This window comes from Bombyx mandarina, chromosome A1 (assembly GCF_030267445.1).
Source record: "Bombyx mandarina strain Sakado chromosome A1, ASM3026744v2".
Taxonomy (NCBI): domain Eukaryota; kingdom Metazoa; phylum Arthropoda; class Insecta; order Lepidoptera; family Bombycidae; genus Bombyx; species Bombyx mandarina.
The window spans coordinates 19014503-19034546 of NC_143234.1; the positions used below are offsets into that span (position 1 = coordinate 19014503).

The 20044-nt window shown below is 44.5% G+C and overlaps 1 protein-coding gene across 1 annotated transcript in view; it reads left to right on the forward strand.

Moving 5' to 3' along the window:
• The first annotated feature begins 3890 nt into the window (after window positions 1-3890).
• Window positions 3891-20044, forward strand: part of LOC114242749 (uncharacterized) — a 99095-nt gene continuing 82941 nt past the window's right edge. The window contains exon 1 of the mRNA XM_028174014.2: window positions 3891-4082. The gene's annotated coding sequence lies outside the window, so the exon portion shown is untranslated. The remainder of the gene's footprint in view (window positions 4083-20044) is intronic.

Genomic DNA, 20044 nt, shown 5'->3' on the forward strand with positions numbered 1-20044 from the left:
GTATCCCTTTTTACGAAAATTGCGCGGACGGAGGAGTATGAAATTTTCCACACTTATAGAGAATATAGAGAAAAAGTGCACAATGCTAATATTTTTTTAAAATAATGCATAAAAGATACATTAAATCAAAAGAAAACATTACACACACTACATACCATGTATTTGACGCACACACGCATGCATACTATTTATTGTCTAACTTTTGTTCTTGGCGTCTGTTGTCCAATTGAGAATAGATTAAATATTTTTTGTCTTTATTCATATTTTTTATAGTGTAGTCTTAGCGAAATTTGTATAAAATACAATCATAATAGTGTACAAACTTACAATTCCAATTAATTATAGTCGATTTTCGACTACTGCGGGACCTCTAGTTTGATTTATAACACAACGAAGTCGCTTTATTATATAAAACAGGCAACAATTATTTATTCAGTCTCTCCTTTCTTCCCTTCTTCTTCAGCATTGCGAATTGCAGGTCTCTTTCAAGAGCGTCCCCCTTGTAATAAAACTTGTAAATAAGCATTTTGATTTCTTTGGTACAGCAGCCTTTGTATTGATTTTACATTATTGTGTTTATAGCACCGCTAATGTCAGCTGAACAATGAACTTGATTGCAGCCTGTTTTTTAATATAAAAAATCATAGTAATTTCTTCGTTTTTCCGAAGTCGTATATATCACTTTTTTACTGGTGGTAGGACCTCTTGTGAGTCCGCACGGGTAGGTACCACCACCCTGCCTATCTCTGCCGTAAAACAGTAATGCGTTTGGGTTTGAAGGGTGGGGCAGCCATTGTAACTATACCGAGACCTTAGAACTTATATCTCAAGGTGTGTGGCGCATTTCGTTGTAGATGTCTATGGGTTCCAGTAACCACTTAACACTAGGTAGGCTGTGAAATCGTCCACACATCTAGCAATAAAAAAAAAAAGTATCAAAAGTCGTAGATATAAAGCCACTTTTACGATTTGGTCTTGGGTTTTTTTTTATACATTTTATATATATTATTTCTGACGTTTAGAAAACTCCACGTTGTAGGTTATATCTAAATAACTATTCACGGTAGGCAGCGGCTTGACCCTGCTCCTGGCATTGCTGATGTCCATAGGCGACGGTAATCATTCACCGTCAAGTGGACCGTATGCTCCTCTGCATATAATGGCAAAAAAAAAAACCGCGAACGATTTAAAGATTTATTTTCATCAACCTGTCTTCGGATTTCGATTACTTTGTCCGTTGAAAAACCGGGTCGGATCGCCGCGATGCTTTACCCATACAAGTTCAGAACGAGCTCCTTTAAGGATGTTTTTTTATTTGCTTAACCAAACGTTGAACGGTCAGGGTTTACTGGGTAACGTCAGTGCTCGATTTAAATAAACAATACGTGGTCCATTGCGGGCTATTAATCACAATGGTATTTGGGAAATAGATAGAATTGTGCATGGTCTTGTGTTTATTATTATTTTATTACCAATTAACCAATATTATCAATCAATACGACTGTTTGTTAAAAATATGTACTATTTCAATAATCTTTTTTTTTTATTGCACTGATTGGTGGACGAGCTCACAGCCCACCTGGTGCTAAGTGGTTACCGGAGCCCATAGACATGCAGAACGTAAATGCCACCAACCACCTTGAAATATGAGTTCTAAGGTCTCAGTATAGTTACAACGGCTGCCCCACCCTTCAAACCGAAACGCATTACTGCTTCACGGCAGAAATAGGCAGGGTAGTGGTACCTACCTGCGCGGACTCACAAGAGGTCCTACCACCAGTAATTACGCAAATTATAATTTTGCGGATTTGATTTTTATTAGACGATGTGAAGGAACATCAGCGTGGAAGTCAATCGTAAAAATTGGTTAAGAACTATATCTCAAGGTGTGTGGCGCATTTACGTTGTAGATGTCTATGGGCTCCAGTAACCTCTTAACACCAGGTGGGCTGTGAGCTCGTCCACAGATCTAGGCAATAAAAAAAAAATATCGTAATTGGAATAGAGTATGGTAGTTATTACTATGCTTTGTAAGCACCTATTAACCCATCGACGCAGCCCACTGATTTTCTCGCCGGATCTTCTCAGTGGGTTGCGTTTCCGATCCGGTGGTATATTCTGCGAAGCGCTGCTCTTGATAGGGCCTATGTTAGCATCACCTTCGGTTTGAGCCCCTAGAGCTGACCTACACGCTAAGGTAACGCTCATATAGCCTCTCAAGGCTATCAGATTAGGTAGGAAAAAAAGGGCTGCTGCAATCGGCAACGCTTTTATATCAATATTAAAATCACAAAGACGCAATGTATGACGTACAAATATGAACGAAAGCCATCAGATGAACACACCTCGAGAGATGTCCGAACTCGTGACATCATTCTTAAGAATCGTTCATACAATTCATAGAACGGAAAGTTTTTTAACTTTTCATGTAACTCAAACGAGTAACCAAATTGATTACGTGTTAATTTTTGTTAAGGCAAAATCAAATATTGTTAAACTGAGTTCGTACTAAACAGAATTTAAATGCTAATATTTTTTTATGTGCCTTTGTAACTGTGGAACATTCTATTTCCTACGTATGCTGATAGCCTTGAAAGGCTATTTCAGCTTCACCCTAACGTGTAGGAGAGCTCACGGGGCTCAAACCGGAGTGTTGCTAACACTCCGCCACCATCCTCGCCGAACCCAACGCTTGCGACGAAGGGCTCGGCGAGTAACTTAACCCATAGACACAGCCCACTAAGTTTCTCGCCGGATCTTCTCAGTGGGTCGCGTTTCCGATCCTGTGGTAGATTCTGCAAAGCACTGCTCTTGCTAGGACCAGTGTTAGCATCACCTTCGGTTTGAGCTCCGAGAGCTCACCTACACGCTAAGGTAACGCTGATATAGCCTCTCAAGGCTATCAGCATAGGTAGGAAAAAAACAAAAAAAAAGGGTGCCATGTACACACTCATCCTTGACCTGTCTCGTAGTGTCTCGACAAGCGTGTACAGCCGGTGTAAGAGATAGCTCGAAGCGCATTGTTGTTATTCAGTAGTTACTTTTATCATGGGGATATGCTCTTTTCCTAGCAAGTGGACTGCGATCCAATATGTAGATATGCAACCAAAACGGGGTATTTTTTTAAATTGTTGTTTGAAAATTGCCGCCACCTACCATGAGTCATAAGATCTAAATCTCAATTGTATAGTGTAACTATTCCACCCTTCGAACCTGAAAGCATTACTGCTGGCAGAAATAAACAGGGTAGTGGTTATTTATCCGTGCGGGATCACAAGGCGTCGTACCACCAATAAAATCAATTCTCCCATAAATGACGCGCCCCAGCGACAATTAAAAAAAAACATACACAAAAACTACTTAAATCGTTTACCTGAATACAAAACTCACATGTAAAGATTTATCGTGATAATTTATTTTTTGGCAGTCTGTCTTATCCATTGCAAAGACTTCAACGCGCGCAAATCATTACTCTTCTATTTAAGAAAATGATGACAGACACATTCGAATCATAAAAGTATGTCTGTCTAGAAATAAAATGTTGAAACAATATAAGACTTATTTATTTTTATCAATAAAATATTGGCGGGTTTTCTTTTTTATTTCTACCGAAGCCTCGGCAAAGAAATAATAATTAACATAGTTAACAAAAATATTATTACGAAGCCAAGTATTAAAACGATTTAGGACTGCAAAAAATTATATCTCGTGCGCATGTGAAGGCGATCGAGGTGGCAATGTATTAATCTCGCATTCCCAATCGTCATAACGACACGCGTTGCTATTCAAAATGAACATTTATACCGAGAGCCTTAACACCGAAATTGGTAAGTATTAATTAAGTTGACAGTGTGAACGGACGTGTCCCACTCATTCGAGAAGCTGACTCAGTACGCGTCAAGCCTCCACCGAAGGAACTCGTGTAACGGTAAATTTTCAAAATTCGAACGTTCAATTCGAACCGGCCAATAGCCGTCGTCCAATCCGATTTTTTTGCATACAGAGTGTTCCGTTAGTGTTTATGTGAATCTACAGGGTGCTCTAGTGTCGGATAAAGTGGATATTTGACTCGCGTTGACCCGGTGAGTCTTCATGGTTTTGTTCTTTTTTTAATTCTATTTGAAGCTAATTACGTAATTTGTATACAACGTGATTTTAATTCTCACGTTCATTAAAAAGTTTGTGTCGTAGATTCGTAGTTGCGAGATTTTTTTGTTTGATTTTTATCTGTTTTTTTTTTCTTATTCAAGAAATAGTTATGAAAGTTCATTGCCATGTTTTCGTTACTGAGGTATGCATTGATATAGATGGAATGATATCAAAATGTGTAATTTTATGTCACAATAGACCTACCGAACTTAAGTAATAGCTTTACAAAACTTTCATATGCTGTTATAATTTAATAGGTGTTTTATTTTATTTATTTCTCCATCTTGTTTTTGATTGTTTGTGAAGTAGAGGTTTCTAACCTTGCAAAAATCTTTTAGAAGTTTTCGATTAAAACTTAAGCAGTCATTTTATTATGCTTAATCCGGTACACAAAGCTGCAACAAATTTCAGGTCTCGACGATAATTTGAAATTATTATTTTTTCTTCTACCTGATACTTGCAAAGAAATTTTTATTTTAAATTTGTATACATTATAATTACAATGGAACTATCTTCTTTGACATTTCAGAATGAATATTTCAAACTTTAATTGGTTCTAAGCTCGTAAAGCTTAACAGTTTTTGTGATCATTTCTTAAACATTATTATCTCAAATATTATGATCTCACTATCGAGAACATTAGAAAAGCTAACAGATCGCCCACGGACCCCTAAAAAGTAATCTTCGCCAAAAACAGACCTCTTTATGTTTTTGTGATGTCTGGGCTAATTTCCAGTTGCCATGGTAACAGTTAACAAGTACGATAATAAGATAATGTTACTCCTATCTATATATTAATACGTGAAGCAAAAACTTTTTATCCCTTTTTACGAAAATTGCGCGGACGGAGGAGTATGAAATTTTCCACACTTATAGAGAATATAGAGAAGAAGTGCACAATGCTAATATTTTTTTAAAATAATGCATTAAGGATGCATTAAATCAATAAAGAAAACCCTACACACACTACATACCATGTATTTGACGCACACACGCATGCATACTATTTATTGTCAACATTTTGTTCTTCACGTCTGTGGTCAAGTTGAGAATAGATTAAATATTGTTTGTCTTTATTAATATTTTTTATAGTGTAGTCTTGGCGAAATTTGTGATTATAGAGGTATAAAATACAATTACAATAGTGTACAAACTGACAATTCCTATTAGTTATAGTCGAATTTCGACTACTGCGGGACCTCTAGTTATAATAAATTCGCATCGTTTCAAACACAATGTAAATTAAGAATCTCATTTAAAATTTTAAATAGAACGTGTTTATTTCTGAAGTTCATATTAAAAAACACATGTTTGTACGTTCGTAATATGTGTTGTACACGTCATCATCATCATCATCATCATCAACCTTTCTCTGCCCACTGCTGGACATAGGCCTTCCCCAATGCCTTCCACATAATGCGATCCTCCGCCTTCCGCATCCAACACATAAGAAAAGTTAATTTGTAACTTGGTAAACTTGGAAAATAATTGATCGAAGTAAACACTATTTATTACATAGATCCCACTTCGAATATAAACAATACGAATATCGAGCTTGTTATTAACTGACGCGTGACGTCATAAAATACTAATGAGCCAAAACAACATCGCAAACAGCTTCTCGAACTCGTGTCAAATTATCGTAGAACCCAAAACACCATAGTCGAATGTAAACTTAAATCAACAAACACTAAAGTTGAAGGTCGTTTGAACATCACAGTAATTATGACAATTATCGACCGTGCGCCGTTTATCCGTGAGGCCATCTCTGCTTGACCCGGTAATGATCCGCTAGGTACTCTTACGAACCCGCGGGAGTTGCTGGACTTCTACCGGGCGCGTCCGTAGGTGGCGGATAACGGGCCTCTGGGCTCTATTCCCAGGGGTATCGTCCGGTCTCTCTCGTTCTGTTACAACGAGAGAGACCGAACGACGTGGACCAAAACCAGCTCCGGGGGTTCCAAGCTCTCCTCCCCCTTCACTTGTTGAAGGGTGGTCCTCCTGGAGATGCGTGGGCCTCCACCTTTTATTCTTTTCCTTTTGATTATTTCGTTAATTTATTTACTGTCTTTTTGTTATCTTCATTTGTTTTATTTATATTTTGATTTGTAATCTGTAACTTTCTTCGTTTTACTGTTTGGTTTATCATTTTGTGTTATTCTCTATCCTGTCTTTCTTCGCCTTTGGTTTTTATTTTTGGTTTTATTTGTTTTATTTTCTTCTTCTTTTCATTTCAATCCTAATCCTAAGCTTTGACACCCGGTGAGAGGATGCATGGCCGGTGGGCGACCGGTCGCTAGGGTGTCCCAGGGGACCGCACCCCGGGCAAAAAACAAAGGGAAACCAATGAAGATGTCCAGTTTGCAAAGAGTAATACCCCAGGAGGGTACCCGCCAAGCGGGAGAATCCCTCCGTACTACCGACTCGTCGGTAGTGCGCAGCCCCTCGTATTCTGGGGGGGGCACAAACTGCACTGAGATAAGGTCCGGGAAGGACGGCGTCAAAAAAGGAGCAGAGTCCTTGAAGGACATAAGTAGGAAGAACGAGTCCGCGAAGGACGTAGTAGCTATAGGGTCCGTTAAGGACAGTGAAGGGAGATCGTCCGGAACCGCTCTCGTGTCGGACGATAGCATGGCCACAGCTGGGTCGGCCCATTCGTCGGCCCGCTCTTCGCCGACACGCAGACAGCGAAAAAGAGTACTGACGATCAGTAGTGACGAGCTTGGAAGCAGTTCCGGCTCTGACGGAGCAGCCTCTACTGGCAAAGGTGGTGTCATGCCGCAATCAAAGAGAGGGCGTGGTCGTCTGCCGACCACTGGTCTGACTGTGGACAAACAGACGTGTCTTAAAACTCAGCGCTCTGAGATAAAGGCCACCGGTAGCATGAGTAGTATGCGCGAAGTAAGAAGCGCAAAAGCCACGGAAGGGAGCTCTAAAAAGGATCCTGAGTGTCGTCTGAAGGAGAGTGCTGCGATGGCCCTGAAGGTATGCAGTAAGCCCGGCAACCTGAAGAGTACGTATCAACGTGCCCTAAAGGAATTGGCGGTGACAATAATGGAGGTCACAGAAGAGCTGGCGAACCGTCCCGCGGCCCAAGAGACGGAAAGGCTGCGAGCGGTAAACGCCGGTCAGCAGGAGGAGATTTTACAGCTCCGACAGGAGCTGCAGGAGGTACGCAAGGAGCTGGCGCGCATCTCACGGGCTTTGACGTTGTCCAACCCAGTCGAAACCCCAGCCCCAGCTTCAAGCAACACGACAGAGGACCAGGAGGAGCTACGTGTCCAACGCATTATGCGTGCCGTCGGCACCATGCTTGACGCTCGCTTTGCGAGTCTGGAGATGCGGCTGCCCCCGGAGCCTCGCATCAGGCCACCCTTGGCGGCGGATAGACGGAAGACCTGTGAGAAATCGCCAGACCCTCCTCTCATCGTTGATGCTACGCTGGAATCAACATCGGTACAAGCAGCATTGCCGCCCTCCGCGAATAAGAAGACACAAGGCCCTAGACGTAAGACCACGGTGCTAGCACCCCTGTCCGAACTGGGTGCCTTCCCTCCGGCTCCAGTTGTTTTAACCGAAAGCTGGTCCACGGTCACCCGTAGGGATGCTAAGTCAAGGGGGAAGGTCGTGAGAACAGCCGCAGCTGTTCCACCGGAGGAGAAAGCACCGTCTTCAAAGAAGAGGACGAAGAAGCGGCTTCGAGCTCCGCGTTCTCAGGCTGTGGTATTAAAACTACAGCCAGAAGCCGCAAGCCGCGGCCTTACATATCGGTCCGTCCTTGCGGAAGCGAGGGCAAAGATCGACCTAGAATCGTTAGGCATCCCGGTCCAGAGGATTCGGTCCTCTTTAACTGGTGCCAAGGTCCTGGTGGTAGATGGAGGCGATCAAGTGGAGAAGGCTGATCTCCTGGCGAATAGGCTGAAAGAAATTCTGCCCGCGGAGGGCGTCGAAATCTCCAGGCCATCGGTGACTGCAGCGATGCGCATCAGTGGCCTCGACGACTCGGTGTCGCGTGAGGAGATCACCGATGAGCTCGCCAAAATCGGGGGGTGCCCGTCTGAGAGTATCAAGGTCGGGGAAATAAAGTCCAGTCCAGGCGGGATGGGCCAAGTCTTAGTTCGATGCCCGGTCTCAACAGCTGCGAAAATCGCAGCAGTCCCCAAGCTGAGGATTGGCTGGAGCGTACTCCGCGCTCATTTGTTGGAGGCCAGGAGGCTGCAGTGCTTTCGGTGCCACGAGCTGGGCCACGTGAGCGCACGTTGCCCGTCGTCAGTTGACCGCAGCCGGGATTGCTACCGGTGCGGCCAGGCCGGTCACGTGGCTTCTGGCTGCTCGTTGGCGCCGCACTGCACCGTTTGTGTCTCTGCTGGCAGACCGGCGGACCACGTCTCCGGGGGCAAGGCTTGCGCCAAGCCCCCGAGACAGAGACAACGACGACAGGATTTCGCCACGCTTGAGAGCGCGCGGAGTCGGCCCGGTATGGCCTCGGCGACACCGATGGACGCCCAGTCATGACAGACGTCCTTCGTGTTCTCCAGGGGAATCTCAATCACTCCGCCAGGGCTCAAGACCTTTTGTTTCAGAGCATGGTGGAGGGATTGACCCACCTTGCGGTGGTTGCAGAGCCATACCGGGTCCTTACGGGTCCCGATTGGGCAGCTGACCTTGACGGCCGGGTTGCCATTATCCGTCGTGGTTGTGTGGGCGCTCCGCCCGAGTTCGCCGTCGTTGAGAGGGGTCGCAGCTTCGTCGCCGTCCTCTGGGCCGAGATGATCGTGGTGGGAGTATACTTCTCCCCCAACAGGACGCTTGCTGAGTTTGAAGGCCTCCTCCTTGAGCTCAGCCGCGTCACCAGGAGGTCGCACTCCCGGCAGTTGCTTGTTCTCGGAGACCTCAATGCCAAATCATCGGCTTGGGGTTCCTCGAGGACGTGCCCCAGAGGAAGGGCGGTGGAGGAGTGGCTGGTCGAAAGCGGTCTCGTCATACTCAACCGCGGCACGGAATTCACATGCGTGAGACGTTTAGGCGGGTCCGTGGTGGATGTCACGTTCGCATCGCCGGACGTCGCGTGTCGCATCCGCGGTTGGGCGGTGATGGTTGGTGAGGAGACGCTTTCCGACCACCGCTACATCCGTTTCAGCATCGTTGTGGCCCCAGGAGCGGTGTCAACGTCTTCATTCTTCGGTGGAGGCGCGGAGGGTCCTCGTTGGGCCCAGAAGCGCCTAGATGTCGAGCGGCTGCACGAGGCGGCTGTCGTCCAGGCGTGGCGCCTCGACTCACTTGGCGAGCCGATGGACGTACGCGTGGGGGCGGAACGTATGCGCGAGGCCATGTCGCGGGTGTGTGATGCCGCCATGCCCCGCATCAGAGCTCTCGCCCCTAAGCGCCGCGTACATTGGTGGACTGAGGAAATCGCCAACCTGCGCCAGTCGTGCAACGTCAGTCGTCGTGCGTACCAACGGAGCCGACGTCGAAGGACGCATCGAGACCCGGAGGAGCAAGACCGCCTTTACGTAGTGTACAGGACAGCGGTGAGGGCCCTTTGCGTGGCCATCAGAATGGCAAAGGAAGCCGCCTGGAACGATCTACTCGCCTCGCTCGATCGCGATCCATGGGGGCGGCCCTACAGGCTGGCGCGCAATGCGCTTCGACCTTGGGCTCCCCCTACGACCAGCACACTGCCACCCGAGACTTTGCACCGGGTGGTCGGGTGTCTATTTCCGGACTCATCCGGAACGGCTTTCGTCCCTCCTGTAATGGCAACGGTGCAGGTCGCTGACGGCGGAGAGCTGGAAGGTGTGTCCCAGGCGGAATTCAAGGCGGTGGTGGCGAAGATGCGCTCGAAGCGCACGGCGCCCGGCCCCGACGGTCTGTCGAGCAGGGCATGGGCTCTCGCCCTAACCGAAGATGGTTTGGGACCTGCACTTCGAAGGCTTTTTAGCAAGTGCCTCCGAGAGGGCAGGTTCCCGGAGCCGTGGCGTACGGGCCGGCTGGTGCTCATCCCGAAGGACGGTCGCCCTAGAGATGAGCCCTCCGGGTATCGCCCGATAGTCGTGTTGGACGAGGCCGGTAAGCTCCTTGAGCGTATCGTTGCCGGGCGTCTTGTTCAGCACCTGGAGAATATTGGGCCGAATCTAGCGTCCAACCAATTTGGCTTCCGGAGAGGTCGGTCGACCGTGGACGCGGTCTTGCGCGTCCGTGACCTCACCGACCAGGCGTGCTCTGGGGGGGGCGTGCTATTGGCTATGTCAATCGATATAGCCAACGCTTTCAACACGATCCCCTGGAGTACGATCATGGAGTCATTACGATTTCACCGCGTGCCTACCGGTCTCCGCAATCTGATCGAAGATTATCTCTCAGGGCGGGCTGTAGTCTTCCCCGAGCGGAGTGGGTGGGGACGGAAAACAGTGTCGCGGGGGGTTCCACAGGGGTCGGTACTGGGTCCGCTCCTGTGGGATATAGGCTTCGACTGGGTCCTCCGTGGGGCTAACCTGCGTGGCGTCGAAGTGGTTTGCTACGCTGACGACACGCTGGTGACGGCCCGCGGAGACGACTACCGGTCAGCAGCCATCCTGGCTGTAGCAGGTGTAGCGACTGTGGTGAGTCGAATAAAGAGACTCGGCCTCGAGGTGGCCCTTCATAAATCCGAAGCAGTGTGCTTCCACTCGGCTCGGGAGGGGCCGCCTCAAGGCGCGAATCTCGTAGTCGGTGGTGTCACCATTGCTGTCCAGCCAAAGCTCAAGTATTTGGGCCTTGTGTTGGACAGCAAATGGAGATTCGACCACCATTTCAAAATGCTGGTTCCAAGGCTGATGGGGACGGCGGGTGCGCTGACCCGTCTTCTTCCCAACACCGGTGGATGCAGCGCCGGTATCCGGCGACTGTACCTGGGGGTGGTGCGTAGTATGGCCCTGTACGGTGCTCCCGTGTGGTCGCCCGCACTTACCGCGCGAAACGCGGCTCTGCTGCTCAGAGTTCAGCGGGCGCTCGCGGTGAGGGTCATCAGGGGTACCGTACCATCTCTCAGGATGTGGCCTGTGCCCTCGCCGGATCCTTACCGTGGGACCTCGAGGCCGAAATCTTGGCCGCGACATACCGACGGAGAAGACAGTCCTCGACTCGGGAACAGACACCCGGCCCGTCGGTTGTCGATCGATGGAGGCATGCTGCGCGTGGTCTGGCGTATGCCAAATGGAGAGAGCGCTTGTTGGAGGAGCTCGGCCGAACTTCGGCCACTCGTCAGCGCACGCTCGAGGCACTGGTGCCTGTGCTGGAGGCATGGTCGGACCGGCGACATGGTGAGCTCTCCTTTCGCCTCACCCAGGTCCTTTCGGGGCATGGATGCTTTGGGAGGTATCTGTGGAGAGTCTGCAGAAGGGAGCCACATCCGGGCTGCCACCAGTGCGGGCACCCGAACGATGACGCTCAGCACGCGCTAGAAGCGTGCCCACGGTGGGAGCACCCGCGGCGAAACCTCGTCGCGGTGTTGGGGCAGGACCTCTCTTTGAGGGCTATCGTCGCCCGTATGGTAGAGGACCGGAGTTCGTGGGAGGCCATGGCTGGGTTCTGTGACTTGGTCATGGCGCTTCGTGAGGCTGAGGAGCGCGAAAGAGAATGGGATCCCTCTTCGGCTCCTCAGCGCAGAAGGCGGGGTGGACGGCGCGTGCGAGAGGCCGCCGCTCAGCCCTCGTAGGGACTATCGAGTGCCGGGTGCGGGGGCTCCCGGCACTCGACTGTTGGTCCGGTGGTGAAGCGGTGCAAGGTGGCTCCTGTGCGCCGCTCACGGTGTGTCGCCCGAGACGAGGTTCTACGGGATTTTCCCGGGGATGGGATCCCGTCTTAACATTGGTACGGGTACCGCCTAAGGCGAGACTTTCGGCGCGCATCGCGGTACCGTAAGTTTCGTGTAGTCGGTGTGGTGGAGCTCGATGGGGTTTAGTCGGTAGTCGTTCTGCGGGGCAAGTGCTTCGCGCGCCTTTTTCAAGGCGTAGTCTCCTGTGAGAAATTGGGGGAGGTGAAGGACCTCGGCCCTTCTCTTCTCCCCTTCTTCCTCTCAGGAGGCGCCGGAGTCCGACATAACCCGGTTCGTTACCCCCCTCGACCGGGTATCCGTAAATGGATTCCCCAGCGTTAAAAAAAAAAAAAAAAAAAAAAAAAAAAAAAAAAAAAAAAAAAAAAAAAAAAAAGGTACTCTTACGAACAGCATTGTGTAATAAATTCGAACTCACCAAATTGTATTTTTGTTTAATTAATAAAAAAACATGGCACGTTATGTTTGTAGAATTGAATATAAATGTTATGCTTCACTGGTGGTAGGTACCACCACCCTGCCTATTTCTGCCGTGAAGCAGTAATGCGTTTCGGTTTGAAGGGTGGGGCAGCCGTTGTAACTATACTTGAGACCTTAGAACTTATATCTTAAGGTGGGTGGCGCATTTACGTTGTAGATGTGGGTTCCTATGGGTTCCAGTAACCACTTAACACCAGTGAGTTCGTCCACCCATCTAAGCATTAAATAAAGCAGTCATGTGTTCTAGTTTTGAGGGTAGGGAAACTTTTACACATTTCTATTGAGACTGGTCTTTTCTTTATGAAGGAAGGATTACTGGTGGGCCCAAGACCTTCCCGGTAGGACAGGCGGGCGAACAAAAGCTCAGCCAGGAGGGATCGGGCTTAAGTACCGAGACTGATCTCAGACAGATGACGTCATTTATACAGATCCGCGGGTCGATTTTGAACAAAAAAAACCCTGTTATTATTCATCAAATGTTTTACAAGAAAAAAATTTGAAAAACATTTGTACGTTCCATTAATCCTTGTTTATGGCCGTTGGTTTATTCATTGAATATATAGACAGCCTATCTATGATTTGATATGATTTTTACTATAGGTAGAACTGACTACAGATTGAAGCACCTTTTTTGTTGAAATAGTGTGTGTGTATGTGTGTGTACTCGTTAGTGTTAGCAACGTCATCAGGTTTGAGCCCCGTGATCTCACCTACTTGTTAGGTTACGGCAATATAACCTCTCAAGGCTATCAGCATAGGTAGGGGAAAAAAATCTAAGAGAAAAACGTGAAGACTAGGAAGCCAAACAGCTGTTATAGTAATAATAGCCCTAAGCACGTCATTACGGATCCTCCCGATCCATTAACGGTGCTTTTAGGTACCTCAAGCACCGGTCACCCGTTCTCGCCGAACCCGTCACTTGCGACGAAGGGCTCGGCGAGTAAATTAACCCATAGACACAGCCCGCCGAGTTTCTTCTCGAAGATCTGACTGAGATCTTCTCAGTGAGTCGCGTTTGGTGGTAGATTCTACGAAGCACTGCTATTGCTGGGGCCAGTGTTAGCAGTGTTAGCACATCCGGTTTGACCCTCGAGAGCTCACGTACATACTAGGGTAACGCTGAAACAGCATAGGTAGGAAAAAAAAAAATATAGTAAAAATAATGGTTTTTAAATTTTAAAAAACTTAGCTGACTGCAAATTTATTGTATGACGTCATTTGGGGTGAAAAATAAATAATGTACAAACCAATAAAATTATAATGATAATGCATTCGTGCCGTTTGACAATGGTTTTCTGTTTCTTTCTGATGCATTTAATACAGAAAATCACAGAATATAATGAAAAAATACATATACACCTAATCATCGTTAATGATCCATATTACATTCTGTTATCTATTTATCTGTTTAAAAGCTTTTATGTACATAAATAAATAATCGTAGCGTCTGTTTTTAATGTAAACATATCGTCTTTTCTTTACTACTATACTAATAAATGCCTAACAAATATATGTAGTATTTTTAACAAAAAATCTATCTATTATCATTTATCTTGTTTATTTATTAAGCAACAATTTAGAATTGGTACAGTGCCCTAAACAAAAATTTGCCCATGACATTGTTGAGAAAGTTAAATTCAATAAAGAGAAATAAATAATACGAAACGAAGCCACCAAAGCTTGGCCAGCAAGGGTTCAGCATTCATTCAAATTACACGAATATAGTGACTAGGTGTGAAATTTGACTTAGTTAAAATTCTTACAACAATTTTTTAGAACGTTTTGTCTGTAACGTACGGTTGGATATTTCACAACGATCTAAAATTCGTCTGAAGAAATTCGATTTTTCGCTAAGTTATACAAGTAAAAGTTAAAGTAGATTAATAGCGTAGCTGTAGAGAGAGCCAGCATACGGGGCCTTGGAAAGTAGCTTAGAACGCATTTCTGAATAATCATAAGTTCGACGAGAAAACGTATTCTCGTAAAATCTGGCCCGCAAAGAATATCCGGTATAACATATTTCATACTGATAAAATAGAAGATTTTCTATTAATGTTTCGTCGCTGTCAAACCAAAATCTGCTATGTGCAAAACTCTATTTTGAAATACCGAGTAGAAACATTTTTGTATAAAATTTTATATGAAGGTGAATTTTTAAGAACTATATCAAATGAAAGCTATAGGTACATATTAAAGCTATAGACGATAGCAGTTTTTTTATACGGTAGATAGGGCTGTGGACTATACGAAAAGGTCAAAAAGTGCACATAGCAGATTTTGGTTTGACAACGACGATTTGCTATTGATAGTACCATAAATGAGCGGACGGGCTAAAGGGAAACTTACCTAGAGTCCACAGGAACAAGAGCACGTGACAACCATGGCAATCTGTAGTAAGGCATATGATATATTTCGTGTAAATCCATTGTTATTGAACGACTTGTAAAACTATTTCGAAGTCTTCGGGTCGCTTTGAAATTTACCTTTCTTATTCCCTTTGTCGGTAATACGGCCCGCCAGATGCTAAGAAATCACTGTCGCTTATGCTAGTCAGCATGTGTAGACCTTACCAGGTTATTCAATCCCGATTCTGCAGGATAGCCGTCGGAGCACCATGGTTCCTGAGGAACGTGGATCTCCACGATGACCTGGAGCTCGACTCTGTCAGTAAGTATCTACAGTCGGCATCATTGCGCCATTTCGAGAAGGCGGCACGACATGAGAACCCTCTTGTCGTGGCCGCTGGAAACTACATACCCGATCCTGTAGATCGAATGGTAAACAGTCGACGTCGCCCAAAGCACGTCATTACGGATCCTCCCGATCCATTAACGGTGCTTTTAGGCACCACAAGCACCGGTCACCGTCCTCGTCGAACCCGTCGCTTGCGACGAAGGGCTCGACGAGCGAATTAACCCCTAGACACAGCCCACTGAGTTTCTCGCCGGATCTTCTCAGTGGGTCGCGTTTCCGATCCGGTGGTAGATTCTGCGAAGCACTGCTCTTGCTAGGGTCAGTGTTAGCAACTCTCCGGTTTGAGCCCCGTGAGCTCACCTACACACGTTAGGGTGAAGCTGAAATAGCCTCTCAAGGCTATCAGCATAGGTAGGGAAAAAAAAAAAAAAAAAAAAAAAAGTAGACCTTTATCGCATTTTAATGGGTCTTTCATTATTGTCATCCCAGTTCCTTCGAGAAGATAATCAGCCTTATAATACTGCAGTAACCTCAGGATTACGCCTAAATTATTTATTCCGATATTCTATACCTCATCGCAAAACGAGGAATGTGTCATCTGCCCCTATAGTATATGCTCTACGAAGACTGTCACTAGCACCTTTAACATACAAAATCCTTGGTGAGTAGAATGCGACCTCATAAGACCGTAGGATAAAACCAATAGACATATACTTAGAAGTGCTTTCAAGGTTTAATCTAGCGTTTTGTTTTAATTATTATTATATTATTTCTGTAGTTTCAAATACTGCACACCTTTCGTGGTCATAGATGACTAATGTGTTATTCATCGTATATACGTTACATATTAAACTGCTAACGAACCAATCAAAATTAGGCAACTAGACACATCTGGGATGAGAGAGAAGCTTTAGACGACATCTGAGCATCCAATTTATGCCCCGTGATGCAGAAGTTAGACAAGTCAATAAGACATGCAAGTAAAACAGACCAACTCCGGTAATCTCGTAACAGGTTGATATTTATATATAGATTGGAAGATAAAACGGTTCTTGGTTGGTATGCGGCTAAGCGGAACGTCGATAGTCCAACTTGACGATATTGGTTGTTTAGTAATACTCATTCTCAATCCGTAGACCCAGCCCAGTGAGTTTCTCGCCGGGTCTTCTCAGTGGGTCGCGATTCCGATCCGGTGGTAGACTCTGCGAATCATTGCTCTTGCTAGGGCTAGTATTAGCAACACCTCCGGTTTGAGCTCCGAGAGCTCACCTACACGCTAGGGTAACGCTGATATAGCTTCTGAAGGCTACCAGCATAGGTAGGAAAAAAAAAGCATAAAACATACGGACCGTCGGTCTACCGAGCAATATCACCCGCTCGGTTCCCTTCGTCGATAAACATTCCACAACATCATGAGATGAAAAGGCTTGTTTATTGAGCTTCCCGGAAATTTAAAGATTCCGTGAAGCACTGCTCTTGCTAGGACTAATCGTCAGCGCGAAGCTGGAATAACCCCTTAGGCTAACAACAAATAGGTAGGAGAAAAAAATAGAAATATAAAAGTTGCTTTCGTATTAACCTAAAGACTGATTGAGATGTAGTTCGCGATTCCGATCCGGTAGATTCATTCGCGAAGCAGGTGCTCTTGAGTTGTTAGGTCTTCTTTGGAGGCACTCGGTCAGCTGTTAGAAAATTCCATCCCTCCTGGCTGAGCCTTTGCTCGCCCACCTGTCCTGGTGAAAGTAGAAAGGCCTCTGAGCCACCAGTAATCCCTCATTCATAAAAAAAATGATATGTAGTGTGATTGATCTTCACCGATACTAATTACTGTTAATACATTTTGCGCCACCATTGGTAAGTTTTTACAGATGTTGATACGCAAGTTAGGTCAACCTGATGTTGCCTATGTTACTTCCATACCTTGCATACGTCTGCTGGGTACTAGAAGTAATAACGTCTGCACATCCGAACACGTCTCCGGTGTGAAGCAGTCGTGAGTTCCAGATCGAAGGCAGGAAGGAATGAATGAATCTGCATAGTGATTGTGTAATTGATATTTTAATTTGAAATAGGTGTTTAATATCAAAAACATGGTCGTTATTTTATACAGTAATAGGTTATATATCCATGTATAAAAATACATGGAACTTCGAACAGCCACTGTTTTACTTCAGGGCCAGTTTTTGTCATCAATACTTATACTTTATCATTAAAAGTCATCGTGGCCTAAAGGATAAGAAGTCTGGTGCATTCGTATCTAACGATGCACCGGTGTTCGAATCCCACAGGCGGGTACCATTTTTTCTAGTAAATTACGTACTTAACAAATGTTTACGATTTACTTCCACGGCTTTCTGCCGAGAAGCAGTATTGCGTTTCAGTTTGAAGGGTGGGGCAGCCGTTGTAACTATACTGAGACCTTAGAACTTATATCTCAAAGTGGGTGGGGCATTTACGTTGTAGATGTCTATGGGCTCCGGTAACCATTTAACTTCAGGTGGGCTGTGAGCTCGCCCAAACATCTAAGCAATAAATAAATAAAAACGTGATAAAGGAGTAGTTTAATAAATATGTATATTGTTTTTAGCGTCAGTCGCAGTCAAACGTGGATCGGTTATATTTTAGCCAATACATATTCGCTTGCTGTGACACAAAAATTAAACTTAAAGATATATTATGTAATAAAATATATTATGTAACAATGTTATATATTAAACATTAGACGTTGAACCGTTGTTTTAAAATAACTTTTGATCTCGATACTGCGACCAAAATATCGTTTGTGACGTAATAAATTAAGAACTGAATTGCTAGTTATATAAAAACTGTAAAATTAATTCATAGTTATATATACCCACTACATGTATCTAATCAAACAATTCATTTTTTTTATTGCTTAGATGGGTGGACGAGCTCACAGCCCACCTGGTGTTAAGTGGTTACTGGAGTCCATAGACATCTACAACGTAAATGCGCCACCCCACTTGAGATATAAGTTCTAAGGTCTCAATTATAGTTACAACGGCTGCCCCACCCTTCAAACCGAAACGCATTACTGCTTCACGGTAGAAATAGGCGGGATGGTGGTACCTACCCGTACGCACTCACAAGAGGTCCTACCACCCATTTCATTTCTTTGTTTCAATTTTTCCGAATACATTACAGCTTTCGCAGCTGCTTATGACTATGGTATTGTTCGGAGACATTTGATATCATGACAAGTATCATCTATTAATTGTGGCCAATGTAGAAGAATTAATTGTCCATCTCTTGTTTTATTCCCGTTCATTTATTTATTTTAGCGGTCGGTATTGGAAGTGGTATAGCGATTGATTTTTTTAAAAAAAATCTCTAAGCAAAATGACAGTGCTCATCAAGTTTTATTTTCTATTTTTATTTCGTGAACGAGCTAATTAATTACCGCCTAATATTGCGTGTGGGCGCGTGTATATATCAAAGTAAAAGACGCCACTAACTTCTGTATTATGATACCTAAGTCTCAGTTCTAGAGTATAGCAGATCTTCCCCACTCTTCAAACTGGAACGCGCTTCCTTCACGGCAGAAATGCGCAGTGATGGTACCTTCCCGTGCGGGCTGACAAGATACCCGGCCACCAGTAAAACCATCTCTATAGTCATCAAATCTAATTCTAGAATTTTTACTGCCGCGTTTGAAATGCGGGCTACCTCACGCTATGTGATTGTAACATTTTGAATACCGCCATTAACCATGAGATTTGTTTACTTATAACAATATCCAATACTAATTCGCCAAGTCGCTTTCAGTGAAACTAAAAACGTAGTTAGTAACAGATAGTGACTAACCAACTCATTATGAAGTTAAATTCATTGGTAGTTATTTTAATCTGAACATTAAAATAATGATGTCTAACTAATTCCGTCCGTATCATCTTTTATTGCACTTTCTAGAAACTTTGTCGCTTCGTATTATAACAATTAAACCACTCATGCATTCTTATCTGCTGTCGATCATAAATATTTCTAGTATTATAAAACTTCAGAAGTGAAACGTGAAAGTGTTTATTTAAGTCCGTGTTCTATGTGTTTATAAATAGTACTAGGACAGAGCAGATTAAATATACGTTAGATTTACATATTATATAATTAATATTTCTCTTTTGTGATATTATAATTTTAATTTTGAACTAATTTTAAGTCTTGAAATAGATGTGTTTTTTAATTGTCATACAACATACAGGAATAATCTGGGGCGGATCATTTTCCAACTAAATATAACCTAATCATAATTAATCAAACGTAATCAAGTTTTAGTTATTTAAATATATTTTTTTCTAATAATGGTAGATATCAATATTTTGTTACTTAGTGACAAAGTATTATTCTGGATTTCAATTTCATAAAATTACTATTTTTACTTTTTTTAATTTCAAGATGTTGTCTACTATTGCACTGTCGATTGCATCTATAATTGAAGTAACATACGTCATGTACTTATTGTCAATCAATCAATGTTTTGTAATGATGATCACTTTATTGGTGCAATATTAATAATAATTATCAATTTTATTATTTATTTTATCTATAAAAAAAATAATGCTGTGATCATTGTGTGTTCAGTCTTTAAAGGTATTTGCGAACTTTTTTTTTTTGCTTAGGTGGGTAAACGAGCACACGATCCACCTAGTTTTAGGTGTTTACCGGAGATCATGAATATCAACGACCTAAATGCCGCCACCCACCTTGTAACGTGAATTCTTAGTGTCAGTTTTAGAGTACAACGACTATAACATCCTTCAAATCGAAAGGCATTACGGCTTGACGGCAGAAATAGGCAGGGTCGTGGTACCTACCCATGGGGGCCCACATAACGCCCAACCACCAGTAATTACGCAAATTATAATTATGGTTTATTTTTATTTTTATTAC